Consider the following 23,242-nt stretch of genomic DNA (forward strand, 5'->3'; position numbering starts at 1 on the left):
CCAACGGAATCCTCCCTAACTTTATCCAAACAGGAACTGAATCAAAGACAAAGGATTCAGGAACTATACCTGGAGTCCATTTGCGGAGGAGCATAGGTTTGCCTCCAAGGTGCCATGAGCCACGGGATAAGATCCACTCTATCGACTTCAGATGTTTGAATTGAAAGCAGATGAGCCCATTCTCCATCAGAGTAATTGTTGGCATTTCAATTCTACCCCAAATCTTCTCTATAAGACGATAGATGACTAGATACGGCAATTTTGCATCAAGTAATTGGCTGACGAGGGAGTTCTCCCGCACTCTAACTCCTTGACTAATAACTTCTTCAAACGGGGTCACCACAATTTTCTCTCCCACGGTAGTTAGAGGTGTATAGGTCAAAGAGAAACCTCTTGTTGAGCCAAATAAGGAAGCCCATGAATTTTTGCCTGCACCTCCAGAATTATTAGATTTATGCACCTCATGCCCACGAATCGGAACAGGCGGCCCACCATTTGAATTAGTACCAAACGGTTCTCTAATGGCTGGCCCATCATTCAAATGCCCATCAACCGGCCCAATCTTTGGGGCACTTGCAATAGCATCCAGCCCAGGTCCATATCCTTTGGCCGCTGCAATTTGCCCAACATGCTGAACACTTGAAGCACCAACAGGTAAGCACTCCTTCTGTGAGATCCCAGTTTCGTGTGAGATGGACGGCCCATCATTCAACGATGGCCCATCAACCAGAGATCCATGACGAATTCCATTCGTAAATGTGTCCACACCATTCGGCTTCAGCCCCTTTACCGGCTCATTGGACTTCATCAAGTTTTCATTCAAAACAATCGGCCCACACGCCTTTGGGCCAACAATCTTCATGGGACCATTTCCGCTCGGTCCATTTCCTGTATTTCGGTTTTTATATGTATCACAGTTCACGTAAACCGGTTCGGGTCCACTCATGTCCGACCGTTTCTTCCTCGCAGAAATTAGGTCAGCCTTTACAGTCGCCGCCCTTCGGTCGTTCGCCGCCATATCATGTACGCGTTGAAGGCTTGACATCACGCGTTTCTTCACCTCCTCAACGTCACTGGATAATTTCTTCATCGTTTCATGCTTAGGACATCAACCCAACACCCGTGATGATCTTTTCGGCCCAATCTAGGAACACGAATGAACTCAAAAAGAATTAAAATTCAACCGAGGAGATTCATGCGAGATCCCTCCAGCGAGTGAATTAAATCACGGTCTTCAAACGCAGAACTGATAGCCAATAAATCGATTCGTACCACACGCAATACTTTCAAGATAGTTCAAATCAATTCAGCTTGGAAACCGATTTAAACAATTTCTGACAGACGTTAATTCTCCCGAATCAAAAAGAATATCATTCGTAATGGTTCAATTGATCAATTGTAATAAATTTCAAAATGGATACCAAATGACATTAGTTTTCACATTCAATCTGCCAAAACCGAACGAATTACCTTCGAATTTGATCCCTTGCTGACCGCAGCACTCACCAGTCGTTCGCCTCCTTCACCAGCTGAGTGAGAGAACTTGGAAATCCTAGAGAGACGCGTGTGAGGTACACGCACCCGAGATGAAAATTTTTCCTTTTTACTCTAATTGAGTTTGATTGAGGGCTTTGAAAAGAGGAGGAATCCTCTCTAATCCACAATAGGGGAAAACGAGGCTTGTTGTCACTTCGAAGGGAGCAGTTAAACTTAGCATTGAGTTTGATTGAGGGCATTGAAAAGAGGAGGAATCCTCTATGATCCACAATAGGGGAAAACGAGGCTTGTTGTCACTTCGAAGGGAGTAATCAAACTTTGAAACTAAGTGTAGAACCATAGAGAGATTACCCCACCGATTCTAGCAAGGCCTATTACCATATTTCATACCAAAGAAAGAAAAAAGAGGCTTGTAAATGCAAACCATAAAAATGTGAGACAATCAACAACTATAAAAAAAACATATGCAATATGCATTGAAAAAAGCTCATAAAAATTAGAGAGTCAAGTCGATTAAGTCAAGTAGAATGTGTTGAGTTCCCTAACTATTAGTGCTTTTGGGGGAAATTTTCACTTTTGGCCTAACCAAAACTAGACCACCTATTCTTAGCGTTCTAAACATAGCATCAAGTTTGATTGAGGGCTTTAAAAAGAGAAGGAATCCTCCCCAAACCACGGAAGGGGGAAAATGAGGGTCTTCACTCTGAAGGGAGCAGTCAAACTTAGCATTGAGTTTGGTTGGAGGCTTTGAAAAGAGGAGGAATCTGATAGACCCCCTATATTACATCTGTACAGTGGAAGAGGGACAAAGAAATTAAAAAAAAAATATCACGTGCACATGAATAGCATGTGAGGGTTAGTAAAGGGAAGGGTTAGTTACCTTATTGTTAGTATAAATAAAAAGTAATCGTGGGCGGGAAAGTTAGGTTTTGTTTGAGAAAGTGAATTTCTATTCTTCCTTGAGAGAGAGGATAACAGGAGAGGGATTTCATATTGTAATTAGGATTTCATTCCTATTCTATCATTAATAATATAGTAGCAATTTCATTCCAAGACTGGTTTCCATCAAATTGGTATCAGAGCATTGATCTCGGGCAAGAAGAATGCAAATGGTTCAGACTCGGATCGAAGAGATGGAGACGTTTGACCAGGAAATACAGGACATTAAGAAAGAGATTAGTAAGATACTGGTGATCGAAAAGACGTTGGCCAAAATATCCAAAAATATGGAGAGGTAGAATTTAGATGATGTTACGAATTATGGAATCGACAACAATGCACAATTCATCGACGAAGAATGTGGACGAAGGCGAAGGGTGACCAAGATGGGAGAACGAAACAAGGAAGGAAGGAAAGAAAATATATGATGAAAGTAATAGTTACTGCAATAAGTTTAAGAAGGTGGAGATGTCGATATTCAATGGAGATGATCCCGATTCTTGGCTGTTTCGCGTAGAGAGGTATTTGCACATTCATAAACTTACTGAATTTGAGAAAATGACTGTATCCACTATTAGTTTTGAGGGACTAGCATTGAACTTTTACCGTTCTCAAGAAGAACGAGAGAACTTTGTAGATTGGGTGAATATGAAGGAAAGATTATTTGTGCGATTTCGATCCGTGAGGGAGGAATCGTTGTATGTAAGGTTCTTGCAAATTCAACAAAAGAAAACGATAGAGGAATATCAAAATTTATTCGATAAGTGGGTAGCTCCTTTGTCGGACCTATTAGAGAAGGTGGTAAAAGAGACATTTATGTCGTGATTGAAACTGTGGATCTAGGCGGAGATGGATTTATGTGAGTCGAAGGGATTAGCACAAACGATACGAATCGCGCAAAAGGTAGAGAACAAGGAAGATATACGTCAGGAAGCAAATCTTTCTGGATATTCTGGAGAAAAGGTGATAAACTCCCATAATAGCACCAAGGCTAATACCATTGCGAATACAGAAGAAAGTAAAGGAGGAATGAATTGGCCGATGAGAACTATTACTCTACGAGGAACAACAAAAGAGGAAGTACGGAAAGAGGGACAGGCGAAGCGCTTATTTGATGCTGAATTTCAATCTAGAAAGAAGGGATTGTGCTTTCGCTGTAATGAGAAATATTCTCATGACCACAAATGCAAGATGAAAGAGCAAAGGGAATTGTGAATGATTGTTGTGAAGGAAGAAGGCGAGGAGTATGAAATTATCGAAGAATGAGGAATTGATCAGAAAGAGTTGAATGCCCCTGAGATCGTAGAGGAGAGTCAGGTGGTGGTGGAATTATCCATTAATTATGTGGTGGGATTATCCAACCTAGGGAAAATGAAGGTAAAAGAGATGATACAAGGGAATGTGGCTATAGTACTAATTGATTGTGAAGTCACACGCAATTTCATTTCAGGAAAAAATAGTGAAAGAGTTGCAACTGAGTACAAGAGAAACGTCGAATTATGGAGTCATTTTGGGCTCGGGCACTGTAGTCAAAGGGAAGGTAATTTGTGAAGATGTTGAGTTAATGCTGGGAGACTAGAAGGTAGTGAATGAGTTTTTACCCTTGAAGTTGGGAGGGGTAGTTGCCATACTTGGAATGCAGTGATTGTATTCCTTGGGAACGACTGGAGTGGATTGGAAGAATATGATGTTAACATTTACATATCAGGGGAATAAGGTGATAATCCAAGGAGATCCGAGCCTAACCAAGGTCAGGGTCTGTCTTAAGAAGTTTATGAAAACATTGGGGGGAAGAAGATCAAGGCTTTTTAGTAAAGTGCAGAGCCTTAGAGAAAAGTGAATCCTTAGAAGAAGAGAATTAGTGGGAGGTCGAATTAACAGTAGAAGAATCAATATCGATGATCCACTGTAGGAGGAAAACTTCGAACTTCGAAACTAAGTGTACTACCATAGAAAGGTTACCCCACTCGTTCTAGCAAGGCCTAGTTGCCACCTTTCATACCAAAGAAAGAAAAAAGAGGCTTGTAAATTCAAAATACAAAAAAGTGAGACAATCAAGAGCTATAAAAAAATATTTAATGGAACAGTTAGTATTGTTTGCTTTGGAGTAATACTATGGTTGTCCAATTTTGAGTTGAACATGAAATTACTTGATGTATATACTCGTTCTAAAGTTGGTGTAGAAAATGGAATTCGACAAGTTTAGGAAAGGTACCTTAGACCAAAAAATCAGAGATTCGATCTTTATTCCCATGTGTTGAATTAAAAAAGGGTGGTTAATGCTATTTGTTTTGGGAAGCAGTTCTTTAACAAAGGTTGTCCAACTTATGTTTGAACATAAAATTATTTATTGATTTAAATGGTTAAAACAGGAGGAATGGATGGGTGACACAAAAGATCACAATCCACATATCACTTGAATCAAAATCTTTTGGCAGTTTTGATTCAAAAAACTTGTTTGTTTGCAAGATTTACATATACTGTTTAGTTTTAGACAAGATAAATTGATACGGTTTTATTTTGGTACCTTTGCTGTTAGTACTTGCCAATTAATATCCGACTGCATAATATATAGATTCTGGCATCTTGCTTGTCCTTTTGCAGCTGCACTTTGTATATAAATCTTGAACTTCTCTTTCTTAGTTGGCTATTTTCTGACAAGGATATGTTTTTTGTGTATGCTTGAACTTCTGAAAATATCCATATTTTTTGTGTATCAAAGCTGCCTACAATGAATGACAATGTGGATGTTTATGTGCTTGATTATGCAGTTCCTGTGAACTAACATATTGATAATTAACTTTTGGTCTAACTGCTTCTAATGATATCTAACATATGGAAATTTAGATTCTAGTAATTCAAGTTTTGTGATCCACATAATCCTTGAGTTCTGTCCCCTTGTATTTTCTTGAAATGAAAATTCGAATCATGTTTCTATCTAAAGTTGAATTGCATTATCTTTTTTTTTTCTTGAAAAGTTAATATCATAATACAACAAGGATGACCTCACAAGAGCGGACAATGCTCACAAAAACAGGAAGAATCCAAAGTATCAAAAGAAAGAACAATAATAAACCCAACAAAATTAAGAGCAACAAAAACATAAAAAGTCCAAACAACCCCACAGCCCGAGAACAAGCAGATAAAACAAAAATCAAAAGAAAACAAGCTAAATAATACCATGAGCATCCTCACGCAAATAAACAACACGAGCACTGATACAAGATGGAATAAGCTGAAACAGAACAATGAGCTCACGAGCTTGACCACCATGGAGACAATGATTATGCTCCTTTCACATAAAATAAATCGTAGCACACCAGAGAACATACCACAACTTCCTTCTCACACCCTTACCAATACTCTAATGACAAACCCTAAACAACTCAACCCCCCAATACCCAATCCTGTGAGAGGAAGCCATAACCTAAAGGACCCGAGACTAAATATCACAACCAAAAGGACATGAAAAAACAAATGATAACGAGACTCTCAATCCCCACCCCACAAGAAACCTGTCCAACGAACCTTAACACTACGAGGATGAATAGTATCCCATGCACTAGCAATCAAAAAACCACTATGACGACCAAGAACCCAAACCCACCTATCACCAACATTAGGACACGAACTTACAACTTGAACCCTATCCCATAAATTAATCAAATCCAAAGACACCCTCGACCACCTCCACTCCCCTTTCGAACCAATAAACTTAGAGAGCCTAGCCTCCTATCTACTCGTTACATTATAAAGCGCTCTCTCACCAACTTGTTGAAGGATAGGACCACCCTGCAACAACGGATCCAGGCACAGTTTACAATGCCTACCATCCCCAACCTCCATCTGAACATGCTCTTTTAGACTATCTCGTTTACACATGATAGCGCAAAGACACCAAGACCGACCAACACAAGAATCGACCTCCCACAATGACCTTCCTTTATGAACATATGCCTCCACCCAAGCAACCCATAGAAAACTCGAACTAGTCAGCAACAACCAAAGATTCTTCATAGTACTCACAACATTCTAAGAAGACCCATCAAGAATAGCAAGACCACCCTCCTCAAAAGGAACACACCTCAGCCCACGCCACCTTAACACCTCCTCTACCTTCCTCCTTACCCCTCCAAAGATAAGACCTCAAGATTTTATCAACCTCATGATGCACACTCACAGGCAGCACAAACACGTTAGCCTAGTAAACCTGAAGATTATCAAGCACATATCAAACCAGTTGCAATCTACCTGCAAATGATAAAACTCTAGCAAACCAAGAATGAATCTGACTAGTAATACGTTGAATAAGAGAGCACAATCAGTAGGTCGTAACCTCCCAGAAAGTAAAGGAAGCCCAAGATAACGAACAGGGAGATGCCTGAGAACAAAACCCAAACTGGTAGTCAAACGATAAACATCATCACTATTAACCCCTACAACAAACATAGAAATTTTACTAAGATTAGTAAATAGCCCCGAGAGATCACCAAACTTTCTAATAGTCTCGTTAATAAAACTCAGAGAGGAATCATCAGCAGCACAAAAAATCATAAGATCATTAGCAAAGGTTAGATGAGTTAAGCTAACCTTCTCACAATGCCTGTGAAACTGATAGCTCGGAGGAGGCCGATTCAACATACGAGAGAGGACCTCCATCACCATGATAAAAAGGAAAGGAGATAAAGGATCACTCTACCACAAACCTTTCCTCCCATTAAAAAACCCTTGAAAGAGCCATTAATCATAATGGAGAACATCGAGGAGGTAACACAAGTTCTAAGGCAACTCACAAACCTCTTGGACTTCTAACACATGAAGGCTTCCTCCAATCTAACAGCCGTCCAAAAGGCCTCAATGGCAAGACCTGCTTGGCGACTCAAAACATCAGACATAGGATTTTGCCCAACCTTTCTCTGAGCTTTATCCATGGACTCTTTAGCAATACGAACCTCCTCACTTAGGTCTGAATGTGCTTACCAAACTGTCTATGGAGGGTAGGCTTGTGGTTATGTAAATTTCTCACGAAACTCACAATCAGAGAAACTCCTACATGGCGACTCCAAATCAAAGAGACAACATCAATAAACAAAGAATCCTCAACCCAATGGTTGAAGAAACAAAAAGAAACTACCCACTGTCTCTGCTAAAAGTTGGGATAAAATAAGAGGGGAGTGATCAGAAATACCCGAAGGCCATGCAGTAATCCAACACCATTAACCAGAATACGATTAAACCATTTTATCAAACCAGACCCATGAACCTTTCTAGTCCAGGTGAACCAGTTACCCTGTACTGTAGGTTCAACTAAATAAGCCTCGCAAATAGCCATATCGAACTCCTCCATATCCATAGGAACAGAAGACCTATCAAAAGCCTCAAAATGCATTTTGATATCGTTAAAGTCACCCATTACAAAACCTAACTATGTCCAACCAGAAGAGATATCACCTATATGAAACCACAACAAACATCTTTCAACATTATTATTAGAGGCAAAAATACATATGTTGGGATTTTATGTCCTAAAACTCGTAGTTTGTTATCATATTCAGTTCAATAAAATCGTTATTGAAAAATTTAAAATTATAATCTTAAATCCAATAAACTAAGTCTTAATGCTATTTTTTAATACATTTGAACTTTATGTCGAGACATAAACGTGGATCAAGTTCGAGTGTATAGCCTAAATAGTCTATAGTGCCTTATTTAGAGAAACTACGGATGTGACCCGCTTTGTAATTAGTACAAACGAGGTGATCCTAAATTGTTCATGTAGAGACATGAAAGTGGGGGCATCCTATGTAAAGTACTTACATAAGACTGATCCATGAAATAGTCACTTTTACGTTATAACACCGTTTACTGTTTAGAACTGACTATTTCGTTTATTGATGACTTAGGTAGCTTAATCTTAATCCTAAGCTAACTATGAACTCCTGTTCACATGAGATTATCCTTACATTTGCATAGGTGAGGGTATCTCATCAACGTTCTCCCAATAAGCCTCTCATTTCAAGGGTAAGATCGGATGAATGGCTGGGAACATAGGATGCAAGACAGAATTCACTTCTACCTGTTTTAGGGTTAGTAGATAGGTTGTTCTCTTAAGCACTGTAAAGTACTTACATAAGACTGAATTCACTTCTACTTGTTTTAGGGTTACATCTGCATAGGTGAGGGTATCTCATCAACGTTCTCCCAATAAGCCTCCTATTTCAAGGGTAAGATCAGATGAATGGCTGGGAACATAGGATGCAAGACAAAATTCACTTCTACCTTTTAGGGTTAGTAGATAGGTTGTTCTCTTAAGCACTGAATCCAAGTCTTGAACAAGGGGCCCCACCCTCACATTAGCCCGAGAGGGATTAAGTTTATAGGTTGGACCTTAAACCAATTGTTCAATAGTGGATCAATGAAACTTAAGAAATAAGATGTAGTCTCAAGGATAAAACAGTAATTTGATCCATTCGAGGTTACGAATAACATGTGAAGGATTAACTTATTGATCATGGTTATATTAAATGGACAAGAATATATCTATAGTGAGGGGAGTGCAACTGCGGGACTTTAGTGGAATGACCCGTTAGTTTACGAATGTTGATTAACTCGGTCTAAAAGAGTTTAACCAGTTAATCTTGAATCGTTGGAGCCCATGATATATAAGTCCATTAGGTTTCCCTGCTAGTTCATATGGAATAAACTTAGAACATTGTGATGGAATAAGTCGAATTGTTCGAATTGAGAGAAGAGAGAGAAATCGACAAGTATACCGACAAGGTGCACCTTGAGGACATGAAAGTCATGTTAAGAAAGACTTAAAAGAATTGAAACTTATTACCTATACCAACAATGTGAACCTTTTTTTTTCGGTGGCTCGATTATAGGGACTTCATAGTTAAGCGTGCTTAGCTTGAAGAAATTCTATGTTGGGTGACCTCTTGGAAATTTTCCTAGGATATATGTGAGTGAGGAAAAGCATGATGAAAGATTTCGTGTTGGTTTGTGAAGAGGAATTTCATTCTAATAAGTTTTTAAGAATAGTAAGGATGATGCTGCCAGGTCGCAGGGGATGCAGAGAATGCTGGAGATACGAATTCCAAATCCTAAGTTTAAGGTGTTACATTTTGGTTTCAAAAACTTTTGGAATTTTGTGAGAGGTATAGACGTTCATATTCGAATAGATACAAAGGTATAATATTTCCTAAACCCTAATTCTTTTAATTTAGGGTTGCAAGTTAAATAGGTGCAATTAGGGTAATTTTGTATTCCATTTTTCCACTGCGCATGTCTCTTTCTAACATAGACTATGAAGAAAGTTTCTCTATCTTTGCCATGCTAAAGTCAATTAGAATAGTCTTATGCATCGCCACGTTTTATGATTATGAAATTTGGCAGATGGATGTCAAGACAACTTTTTTTGAATGACAATCTTGAAGAGAGTATCTATATTACTCAATTAGAGGGTTTATAGATCAAGATCAAGAACAAAAGGTTTGTAAGATTAAAAAATCCATTTATGGATTAAAACAAACATCTAGATCCTGGAATATAAGATTTGATACTATGATCAAATCTTATGGCTTTGATACAAAAGGTTGACGAACCTTATGTTTATAAAAAAGGTCGTCAATTCCATTGTAGTATTCTTAGTCTTGTATGTAGATGATATTCTACTTATTGGAAAAGGACATAGGATTTCATACTAATATCAAGAAATGGCTAGCTATGCAATTTCAAATGAAAGTTCTGGGAAATGCACAATACGTTCTTAAGATCCAAATTGTACAGAACTGCAAGAACAAAACACTAGCCATGTCTCAAGCATCTTATATAGACAAAATGTTGTCTAGATATAAAATGTAGAATTCCAAAAAGGGTATGCTATTATACATCTACGGAATTCATTTGTCAAAGGAACAATGTCCTAAGACACCTCAAGAAATTGAGGATATGAGAAAATTTTCCTATGCTTCCGCTGTTGGAAGTTTGATATATGCAATGTTGTGTACTAGATCTGACATTTGTTACTTAGTAGGGATGGTCAGTAGGTATCAGTCCAATCTTGGATGTGATCACTGGACAACCGTTAAGAATGTTCTAAAATATATTTGAAGAACAAAACACTACATTTTCGTGTATGGTACAAAAGATTTGATCCTTACTGGATACACTCATTATGATTTTCAAACTGATAAAGATGCTAGAAAGTCTACATCAGGATTAGTATTCACTCTAAATAGAAGAGTAGTAGTTTGGAGAAGCATAAAACAAACTTGTATAGTTGATTCCACAATGGAGGTAGAATACGTAGCAACTTTTGAAGCAACAACAGAAGCATTATGGCTAAGAAAATTCTTGACAGATCTGAAAGTCGTTCCAAATATGCATCTATCAATCACTTTATACTGTCACAACAGTGGTGCAGTTGCAAATTCAAGAGAACCTAAAAGCCGTAAACGGGGAATACATATCGAACGTAAGTACCATCTTATCAGGAAAATTGTACATCGTGGTGACGTTGTAGTAACCCAGATTTTTTCAGAGAAACTGTGGATGCCGCCCGCTTTGTAGTTAGTACAAACGAGGTGATTCTGAATCGTTCCAGTACATACATGAATGACCCGTTAGTTAACGAATGTTGATTAACTCAGTCTATAAGAATTTAGTCAATTAATCTTGAATCATTGGAGTCCATGATATATAGGTCCATTAGGTTCCCTTGCTAGCTCATATGGAATAAACTTAAAATAGTGTGATGGAATAAGTCGAATTGTTCGAATTGGGAGAAGAGAGAGAAACTGACAAGTATATGTGTTATAGCCATCGAATTTCATATTAGAAATAGAGCTTTGAGTTGTTGGGCTTTAGTATTCCATGGACATGCAATTTTGCATGGAAAATCCTTATAAATAGGGTCGTTGACCTCATTTGATGGACTGGCTAATGAATTTGGGCTCTTATACCAAATTGGATTTCTTTTTCTTATTTACATAGAAAAAAAAATTACCAAGCCCATTTCTTTTTCCATCTATTTCTTTCTCTCGGTACTGAGTCTAGAGGATAGTAGGTGAACCCTATTTTAGAATATATTGAAGGATGAAACGTAACTCTTTCACGGAAGTGGGGGCTCTCCACTCCTTAATAGCTCACAACTTATGTTCATCCATTCAAATCTTTCTACATTCGATGATGTGACCCAGAAAATTGATACGCTATTTAGCAAAAACACTTTTCTCTTTCTTGAAATATAACTGATTATGTTGGAGCTTGTCAAAAGTCAAACTCTTCGACACGCTCTTCCATTTGTGCGATAGAACTTGAAGAGCTACTTCCACGTTCAAAACTACCTACTTTGGTGGTTTTATGTTCTAACGAATCAACCCTCAACGCCAATTCATTTATGGGTAGTTTGTCTATTTAGGCATTCAATGCGTCTATTTCTCTGACTTTTTCTTTAAACATCTCAAGTTAGGTCTGGAGAAATCTTACTTCCTTTGGCAATTCTTTCATATCCAAGAATTCCTCTTCAATCTCAGTCAGTCGCTCAGATTGCAACTTTGATAGTTGTTTCATTGTCGACATAATTGCATCTCGCTTAGCCAAGGAGCTAAGAAAGCTTTAATACCACTTGTCACAAAATGCAACTTTTCAAATACGGGACGGGCGATTGTGCAACACTTGTTCTAAATTGATGAACAAGGCAACCTTGTGAAATTTGAAAGTTGCGGATAAACTCATGGTACGATGTAGCCTCGCTTCATCTTTTGAGAGAAATTGGTTGTATAAAACGTGAGAGATAAAGAAAAACATTGATAACATCCTTAAAGAAAAAATTGAATATTGTCAATTGCAAAGAAAGCTTAGATTTGCAAAAATCACAATAGGGCTTAGTTGGGGATTCAACTACCATGCCTCCCCTACAATACATCTTAAACTTTTTTAGCATTGACAACATTGCATATGAAAATTGCGAAACGACGCACCTTAGGTCGGTGACAACAAAAGGAAAGCAGTTGACTAAACTAAGTACAAAGCATAAAGATAAAGTGGTTTGAGGATATACGAGCATACGACCATAGGCAAATAATGCCTTGGACAAGCACACTTGTGACACTCTGCGTGCCACAATCGCAATCTTTCAAACATGGAACGGACAATTGTAGAACACTTGTTTTGCTCAGTCAATAAGTCAGTCATGTAAAATCCGAAAATCACGAACAAACTCACGATATGATATAACCTCCCTTCCCGTTCTTGAAAAAATTATTTTATAAAATGTGAGAGAGAATATCATTAAAAACATCATTAAAGAAAGCGTTGAAGACTTTCAATTGCAAATAAAAATTTGATTATAAAGAATACGATAAGACATGGTTGGGGATTCAACTATTGGGTCTCTTCTATAGTACAGTTTAGACTTTTTGAGCTTTGACAGGTTTGCAAATGAAAATGTGTGACACCTCACACCCTAGGTCTATGACATAAAAAGGAAAGCAATAGACTAAACTAAATACAAGACATAAAGAAAAGGTGATTTGGGGGTATTTGGGCATGTGGCCATAGATAAACAACGCCTTAAACAAGCATGCTGGTGAGAACAGAAGCTTATAGTTAGCTCAGTATTAAGATTAAGTTATATTTGATATCTATCAATGAAATAGTAAGTTTTTCAAAGTTAACGGTGTTATAACTTAAAAGTGACTATTTCATGGTTCTAGTCTTTTGTAAACTCTTTACATAGGATGTCCACACTTTCATGTCTCTAGGATTTAGGATCACATCGTTTATACTAAATACAAAGCAGACTGCATTCATTGTGTCCTGGAATAAGGTGCCTAACTGTATTCGTACAATCTATACTATTTAGGCTCTATACTTAAACTTGATCAACTTTTATGTCTCTACATAAAGTTCAAGTTTACTTAATAATAACTTCGGGTCCTTAGTTTATTGGCTTTAAGATTATAGTATCAATAACGACTTTAATGAATAGATTATGATTACAACGAGTTTTAGGACATTTATTACAACATCTAGTTCTTACAACTTTTGATTCTAGAGTGTCAACTCTTGTCAACAACTCTTAAATGGGTAATCCATCGAGATGATCGATCATTGCAGCAATAGTGTTAGTGATATATATTAAACCACCAATTGTACGTCTGTAATTATCATAAAAATAATAAAACTACAAACACAATGCTTTTCTTTCGATTCTTACGTTTTCACGTAAGCTTTGGTTTCGTATATATTGCTTTCAATATGGTATTAGAGCTCATTAAGCCTAAACGGATATTTGGTTCAAGATAGGTGAAACCAAAGAGGCACCATCTTGAAGGGGCATGTTCCCACAATTGAAAAACCAAGGAAACTTAGACTCCTTATAAAATAGATGAGCTACTCCTCTCATTGCCAATTGGTATTGTGATGAAACCTCATACTTTGGTAATATATAATTAAATTTACCTTCAACCACTAGCTTAAGCTTTTGGGTGAATTTGGGGTTTAATATGGTATTAGAGCAGGTGGTCCAAAAGGTCTTATGTTCAAGTCCCTGTATTGGTGTTTCCTTCCCAATTAAAATTGATTTTCACTTGTTGGACCTTTTAGATATTTCGAACCCATAAGTGGGGGATTGTTAGTGATATATAATTAAATTTACTTTTAATCACTAGCTTAAGATTTTGGGTGGTGGTTTAATTAATAGCATCAGCTTTCTAAAAAATTTCTTCAAGGCGGGTTTCCAAGAAGCGAATTGAGTTAGGAACTTTCATTAGGTAGAGCATTTGCTCTTCAACCTTTACCAGTCGGTCCACATGGGCCTTGCCCAACTATTTTGTTATGGACATGTTTACATTTTAACCGTTAATAAGCCAACTTAGGCTATCACACCCCACCACGAGCACCTACTTGCGTGGCTCGAGATATGGCGTGAAGCCAATCGATAGCACCCACGTCAAGAACGACACTATCTGACCCTTAGCCTGAACCTTTAAACTCTAAACAACAGCGGAAACATAACACATAAGTTTTACTAAAACCAATTGGGCTAAACCTTTTTCATTTAACAACCTTAGACAAGTTTTACATAGAAAAAACGTAATCTTATTTATCTAGAACAAAACCTTATAAAACCTTTCCAAAAGCATAAGTCTGATAGCACAAAAGACTAATTTACCATTAGTACAAAATAACAGGACACATACGATAACAAAATGAAATCCTTCAGTAGACAGGTTCAAGTTAGGCTTAGAGGACACGATCTCTACCTAGAAAGTGGGAAAACATTTTGAATATTATGCATTTTGAAGAGTAAACAATATGCTTGAATAAATACCTTTAAACAATAACACGCTTGAAAGACTTTTCATAACATAACTTAAACATTTTAGCATAAATCCGTCATAAATCATGACTTAAGAACATGCTTGAAATCACTTTAAATAAAACATTTTCCACTCAAAGATACAAGCTCAAATCCTTGGTTTATAAATTTGTATGATCTTCTCATGTCCTGAAATAATGGTAAAATAGTACAATTAATTATCTTTTGCCAAGAAAATATCAAAAGTATACTTAAAAAACTCAAAAAATTACCAAAAATAGCTCAACACGCAATATGACACTGCCTGACACGAATGGGTGGGCGGCAGGGCCTTGGTTGGGCGCTGGCTAGTGTGTGTGAATCTCACAAGAGGCTTTTCACGCGCGTTGGGCATGCCCGCGTGCTAACCTCACACACAAGCACATTGTGAACCTCACTTGGTTGCGTGCTTGGCATTTCGTGTAGCCCTCCTCGTGTGCATTCTTGGCTAGTGCATTTCTTGTGTCACAATCGCGAGCTTTCAAACACGAGAGGAGCGATTATGTTGCACTTGTTTTACGTAGACAACAAGTTAGCTGATCAAAATCCAAAAACCACGGACAAACACATGATACGATGTAGCCTCTCTTCACGTTCTTGAGAAAATGTTTTATAAAACGTGAGGAGAAAGAAATTCAATGAAAATATCGTTAAAGCAAGCATTGAAGATTGTCAATTGCAAAGAAAAACTTTGATTGCGAAGAGTGCAACAAGGCTTGGGCAGGGATTCAACTACTATGTCCCATCTATAGTACATTTTAGACTTTTTTAGTTCTGGTAGGCTTGCATAAGAAAAAGCCAAGTCACACCCAAGGTTTATGACATAAAAAGGAAAGCAAAAAGTAAAACTAAATACAAACATAAAAACAATGTAAATTTTGGGTGTTTGGGCATGCGGCCATAAGCAAACAGCGCCCTGGACAAGCATGCTTGTTACATTCTCCCGCTCTTAAACAATTGGCGTCCCTGTCGACTGGGTATACCCTTCAGCACATTCCTAACGTGTTTCTTCCGCATGGAGGTTCTTTCACTTCAGTAGGAATTCATGTATCCTCTTCATGGGTATACCCTTCCTCACTCTCTTAGGAACGATTTCTTCCATTTCTTTATCGTCTTTCTGCTTTAGGTCACTAGATGACCATACACCATTGTTGCACTACTGGTCATCTGGATCTTGATGGTAAGGTTTCAAGTTGCTCACATGAGCTACTAGATGATTTTTTATCCATGCAGGCAACGATACCCTATATAATGCATTTCCAAATTTCTTCAAAACTTCAACAGGCCCTTCGTATTTTCTGGTGAGATGTTGATGTTGATGTCCTCTAAATCAAATTTGCTTTGCTTTAAACTCTATGAAGAGTTGGTCTTCCGCTCAAAACTTGAGAGGATGATGCTTCTTATCATACGCTTCGAGACTTTCTCTTAGTATGCTCGAGCGATGTTCGTAGTCTTCTCCCACGTTTTCGTAAAGTTATGAGCTTGAGGATTTTTTCCTGCATAAGGATGATCAACAATATGAGGCAGTATAGGTTGTCTTCCACTCAAGATTTCGAAAGGACTCGTTCTTGTGGATAGACTAGTTTGTGCATTAAAACAAAATTGAGCCACATCCATCAACTAGGCCCAATTCTTTTGTCCAGAATCAACAAAATATCGTAGATATTCCTTAAGCATACAATTGAATCCTTCAGTTTGGCCATTCGTCTGAGGATGGCAGCTTAAGGATATATTTAGGCGTGTCCCCAAGAAGGCGAATAGTTCGGTCCAGAGAGTACCAATGAATCTACCATCCCTGTCACTCACAATGCTTGATGGAACTCCTCATAACTTCAAGACGTTCTTAAAGAACAAGTGTGCTATCAGCTCGACAGAACATAGTTTTGTAGTGGGGATGAAGGTAGCGTACTTCGAGAACCAATTGATTATAACCAAGATGCCTCAAAGTCGTTCACCTTTGGGATGTGTAATAAAATCCATGGATTTCGCACATTCAGGGAATTTCAATGTGTTCGACTGACTTTCCAAAGTTAGTTGAAGCTGTAGGATTTCGGACAAACACTTTTGGCCAAACAAAGAGCGGAAAACTCCACACTTCCCTAATCCTACTCTTCCAGCTCCTTGGCTCATACAGCCTCTACGATCTCTAAATACTGATAGGCCCATGGTAGTGAAGGTGTACACCCGTAGGCACAAGAAAGGATTCAGGAGAGGAGGATGGGAAGCTGTATTTGTTGGTCTGAATGTTGCTAGTTAAGGGGCCATGAGTCTTTTATGCTTTCATATAAATGCTATTATGATTGTTTGGGGAGGGTATGTTTTGGCATAGCTTGTATCAGGTTTCTTAGAATAATTGGGAGAGCTAGAGAAGCTTCTGATTCCTTCCCTCCATTATTGATAAATAAAATTGAGGTTAAGGCTTATCATATACATACCCAGTCATTGAACTTCTCCATATTCCTTAAGAGGCATATCTTGCTTGGCTTATTTGGCTGGCTCTACTCATGTAGGATTTCAAAAGGCGAATCTGACATCCTGCCAAAAATGATTAATCAGTTTCTTTAACTGTTGAACTTTTAGGTTGTATACTAGCAAGCACATGAAGTTTAGGGATTCAATCTTTATATTATTTTTAAGAGTTATTCAATATCCCTACCTAAAATAGACAAATGAAGCTTGAAACTACCCATAATATTAATGTTGTTGTTTAATTATGACATTTTGTGATCGGTCTTTCTAACTTACGAATATCCATCTTCTGATATGTGTTCACATGCATATTTTATGGATGTAGATTTTATAGTATTTCTTTATTTATTTTATATGGCATTAGTTGTATACTTTTTTTATAAAATATTAATATAAATATTAAACCACCGATTCACCAAAATGTTTAAGCTGGTGGTTGAAAGAAAATTCAATTATAGCCTTAAGCTTAAGCTACTTTGGTGGACTAGAAAGTATAATCTTAGAAACACTCAATCTGATCAAGTTCTCTGAAGCAAGAATTAAAGTTCGGAAAAATCTTTGCGGATTCTTACCAGCAACTATAGAATTAAAGAGTGAGAACTGAGGAAATTTTTCCCTTAATTTTGGGGATTTTGAACCCTTAGAAGCTCCTGTAATAATCCAATTTGATCTATTTCAAAGTGATTTTTCCAATCCTATTGATTTATGTAGAATAAATTCAGTGATTTTAGATGAAGGGCTCCAAAGTGATGGTCTCCCAGATACCTGAATTTTCTCAAACAGAATGCCCCATCCATCTCAAGAAATCCTTTCGAAGCACTTAGGAAGTTGGGTGAGGAAGAAGAAAACCTTGTTCGACCGGAAAAAATAATTTTCAGAAGGCAAAGAGAGAAAAACAGACCTCGAAAGAAGAAAAGACAGGCACCCAGCATTTTATTATCTAAAAAAATAGCTCACCTAGCCCTCCCCAACCAGATTTTTTCAAACTTAATGTATCTGCAGATATTTTAAAAGCTGACACACAGATGGTAGGCCCCAAGAATTTTATTAATCAGAATTCCAATGGCTTTTGGTATTCTGACGAATTGGAGGAAGAATCAGAGTCCTCTCCTCCATCAAGGAACTTCACTTGCGGGCCATCTCCTGTTTTCAGTTCTCAACCAAAATTACCAGCCTCTCCCAAGACTAAAATATCCTCTGCAATGAAAGCTATTCCAATTCATGCCAGAAATTTTTCTAAGCACCTCAAGACCTATACCAAAGGGAGAACTTCTTTTCGCAACATTTGGATGAGCTTGGCTAATTCTGATTTATTAGAGGAAAGTTGTGTGAAGATACAAATTCCAAATTCAGTTGGCAAAAGGTCAGTACTGCCTTCCTCCTTAAGTAATAAATTTTCTCAATCCTCCTCCAAACTTTCTGGTTCATTCTTTAATTTTGTGCAAGATACTTCTTGTCTCAAAAAAGTTAAGAACCTAGAAGATGAATTCATGGAAGTTGAATCAGTCACCAGTGTAAGTAGTGCAGAATTTGAACCAGTTGAGGAAGAAATAATTCAATCAGAGACAGAGAAACAAGAGGACAGTGACTCTCTCGATTCAGATTTTATTAAATTGTTTTCCTCCCCATAAAAAGAAATTTTGTGCAGATCAGCAAGTATCCTTCCCCCTCAAGAGTTGGTTCCTTTCTTGGCAGCATGTGAAACTGAATTGATATAAGGCAGAGGTAGCAAAGATGGAGATTATATCATGGAACACTAGAGGATTCATGGGCCATTCGAAACAATTGGCTATTAAAAATCTTTTGAAGAAAGCTAATCCAGATAGAGCATTGATTCCGGAGACCAAAAGAGAAGAGATTGCCAGTTGTATTATAAAGGCACTATGGAGTTCAAAAGGAATTGGTTGGGTCTTTGTTTGAAGCTAGTGGCAGATTAAGAGTTTTGCTGATTATGTGGATAAATATAAGTTGTCGATTATTGAAGTTCGGTCAAGAGAAGGAAGGTCATTACAGTGTGGCTTATAAGTTGTTTCAACATTAATTTATAAGTTGTTTGGAAAGGTTCTCGCAGAAAGATTAAAGAAAGTCAGGCCAGGTATTTCTTTGTAAGACCTCCTATTATCTATACCTATGAAAGGAAGGGTAGAAAGGGAAATTCCTTAGCAACCAATGATGAGAGAATAATGGGAGAGGATCCTGCAGGTGGGGCCCACCAGGAGGGATGAGAGAGAGAGGTATAAATATGTAATGTTGGGGTAGGGGAGGCTAGGTGTTTTTTGGTTATTTCAAGGAGAGTAAAGGCTGCTGTAGCCTGAGGGTATCCAGCCCCGTATAAAGGAGCTGGGTAAGTTTTCTATGTTGTTCTTCCTTTATTTTTCATATCTACTACTGTTGACTGTGTTTTGGCTTTTACATAAATAAAGAATTACAGGGTGCTGCCTCTGTTTAGCCATTTGGTTAGGATATTTTGTGTTTTATTGTTAGAATCCTAACATACTTCTCCATTACAATGTGGCTTTCTGGAAGAGTGCCAAATCTTGGATCCTATTTTAATAGCAAAAGAAACTGTGGAGGTATATAGTATCTGAAAAAAGAAAAGATGGATCATTAGATTAGACCTTGAAAAGGCCTTTAACAGAGTGGATTGGAAATTTTAGAAAATGTAATGCAAAAGAAGATCTTCGACGTAGGATATTGTGTTATATTGGCCAGCCTTTACAGCATCCCCACTTTGAAGTCTTTGATGATCAGGACTTTCGGATCAGCCCTCTTCTTCAAATAGTTTTTGCTCAACCAATCAAGGCTTATTCTTCTTTGTTCTCAGCATGCTGCCTTTGATTATGATTTTGCTTTGGAAAGATTCTTTTTATCATTTTGTTTGTCTTTGTTTTTGTGGCTTTTTGTTTTGATCTTGTGTTGTCGCTTTTTGGATGTTTTGAGGGCACTAAGGGGGTGTCAACCTAGTTTGAGATGCCCGGATGCGCCTATTGATCTTCCCTCTCCCCTTTTGCTCTTTGTATAATCCTCATGTACATTGAGCTTTGTCTCTTTCTTTATATTAATAATAGTGAGACTCGTATCCTTTTTTAAAAAAAGAAAGAAAATTCAATTATATATCACCAACACTCTCCTCACTTGTGGGCTTGAAATATTTGAAAGGCCCAACAACTGGAAATGGATTTTAATTGGGGAGGAAACGACAATGCGAGGCTTGAAGACAAGACCTTCTTGGACCACCTGCTCGGATACCATATTGAAAGGGAGACAAACAAACACACAACTTTACGTGGAAACCTGTGTACCAGGAGAAAAACCACTATATTTTTCTTCTTATTATTTTCTGATGAAAAATACAATAGGTACAAGGGAGAATAAATAGAATATACAGAGGAATAAAAAAGGAAAATATTTAGGAATTAAGAAAAATATTCCCATAAACTTTTCGTAAATATTCTAAGATTCTAACAATAAAAAGTTCTATTTATTCCAAATTGTGACTGCTCTAATGTGCATTTGTTTTCTGATTTAGATGATTGAGGAGCTTGGTGGTTCTCTCACTGCTTATGGGAGTACAAGCACTCATGTCATTACAGGAAAAGTGCGGAAAACTCTAAATTTTTGTATTGCTCTCTTTTCAGGGTTAGTCTTCCAACCTTAGACGAACACTCTTCTATGTGTCCTTTTGGCCTTTGAATACCGATAATCATCTCATTTGCACCAAAGTTAGCGATTCCATGCACACAAGGCCTTTGCCGTTATTCTTCCATTGGCTCGTAGTTGTGTTTAGGCTGGAAATTGTTGTGAACCTTCTAGATCTAAAAGGGCATAGTTTCTTATTCTACTGCCTGTTTACTTTTAGTTAAACATCAAAATCAATTCTTATATTTGAGTTGGATTGTATCATGCTCTTCCTTTTCAGTTGTTTCTATCATGATGGTGGGTAGTGGTTGTTAAGACAACCATTAGGCTAATTTGGGTTTCAGGCTTACTTTTCCCATTTTACGTGTAAAATGGCTCAAGCTCACTAATGAAAGATATTTGTTGGCTAGCTAGTGTTTTTATCCTCGATTTCCTTCTTCCCCTAATACATTATGTTATGGAATTTGTTAGATACCTAGATTAGTATAGGGTTGGGGTATAAGGGTAATTAGAGTTATTGTGTAAGTGTGGTTACTAGTAGTTATTATTTAAGTGTGGTAACTAGGCTGGTTACATGTTATTATAAATGGAGGGAGGGTAAGTGGGGAGAATTCTGGGGAGTGATATAAGGCTTGGGTGAGAGTACTCAAGAGGGAGGGTTCCAATGCTTTATACTTGGTTTTATCTTGTATTTTCTTATAGTTACATTATAATAAATTCAGATCTTGTTCTTGTTAGGAAGCATATGTCTCCAATATTATTTAAATACAGTAGAAGAATTAAAAAGGGTAATATTGACCCACACGAGAATATAGGAGAGATTATAGGAGGAGAGAATATTGGAGGAGATCTTTCCCATTAGTTTGTTAGTAAAGCAAAATAAAAGGGAGGAAAGAGGAGGGAGAAAGGGGACAAAATATTCCAAAGAAGTAGAGGCTGCCGTCTTTCATGCTCGGGAGAAGTAGAGGGTCCAAGTCAAGTTCTTTTTATTGTTTGTTTTGGTCATTTTCATGGTTGCAGTTTGTTCTTAGTTTTTCTTGTTCTTTGTTGTGATCCTCACTGGAGTGTGCCTTTAGGAAGTAGATGTGAGTGATTTTTTATTCTCTATACTGTAATTCGTTGAGGTAATTCGATAAAGTAAGATGCACTTGCCGTATATTTACAGTATCTTAACAAATTGGTATCAAAGCGATTTTACTTGGGAGAACGATAGAGCAGCACAAAAACGGATCGAAGAGAAGTTGGAGACCTCTGATAAGGAAATCTCAGGGATACAAGTTCAGTTACACAAGTTGCTGGCAATTGAAGAAAACTTGTTATGCTTGCCAAAAAGCATCGAAAGACTAGTCATCTAGTTGGAAAAACAAGAACGGTTGCTAAATGCATCAAATGAATAGCAGAAGGATAATTCGACAATCTCCGGAAGAATGGAAGGATCATCGAGCAAAGGACAAACGATTGAGAGTATCATCGAAGGTGGAGGTAAGACATTGAAGGAAATCAAGGTAGAAGGTAAAACAAACAAGTTTGAAATGGATGAAAACTCGAACGATCATAGCAAATTCAAGAAGGTTGAAATGCCTGTGTTCAGTGGCACTGATCTGGATTGTGTTTATTTAGAACGGATTGGAATCTTCAGGTCCATAAATCGATGGATTCCAAGAAGTTGCTAAATCCATAGAAGAATCGAGGAAAACATGATTGCAACGGTTATACAACGAAGGTGAAGAGGATGGCAAAGAGTGACCAAGAAGAAACTATAGAGGAAGGTCGACGAGGATTACCTGTGAGGCTCGAAATGAAGACTCGAGTGAAGAAAAATTTGTTGCTCAAAGAAACACAAAATGGCTGGTTGCAATGGAGAAAGAAGAAGCCGACAGTTGCCGGTCTACAGAGGCTCGAGAAGGTGGTCTGGAATAGGGGTGAATCACGTGACGAGGAAGAAGTTGTTGCACACATGATGGTGCCAATGACGTGGTAGAAATTGGTAGGAAAGAGGATTAAGACAAAAGTAACAATCTTGGGTTTTACTATTTCAAGTGGGCTTCAACTTACTCTAAATAAGCTTCAACTTATTCTAAATAAAACATTGGGGGCACATCATTTTGTAGATGAAATGGGTGGAGAGTTCCAAAAATAGGAGGGAAGAAAAACGTGTATGTAGGTGGGTCCTAGGAATGAAACCGGCGGCAGTATGATTTTGGTCTTGACGCAACACTTTGATTATGGCCTAGCCCAATAGAGATGAAGAGTTTGAAAATTAAACACTTGTTGGTGATATGCAAAGGGTTAACTAAGACAATGTGTTTTGGAAAAGGAAAATTCAAGTAC

Source organism: Cucumis sativus, chromosome 5 (assembly GCF_000004075.3).
Source record: "Cucumis sativus cultivar 9930 chromosome 5, Cucumber_9930_V3, whole genome shotgun sequence".
Lineage (NCBI taxonomy): Eukaryota > Viridiplantae > Streptophyta > Magnoliopsida > Cucurbitales > Cucurbitaceae > Cucumis > Cucumis sativus.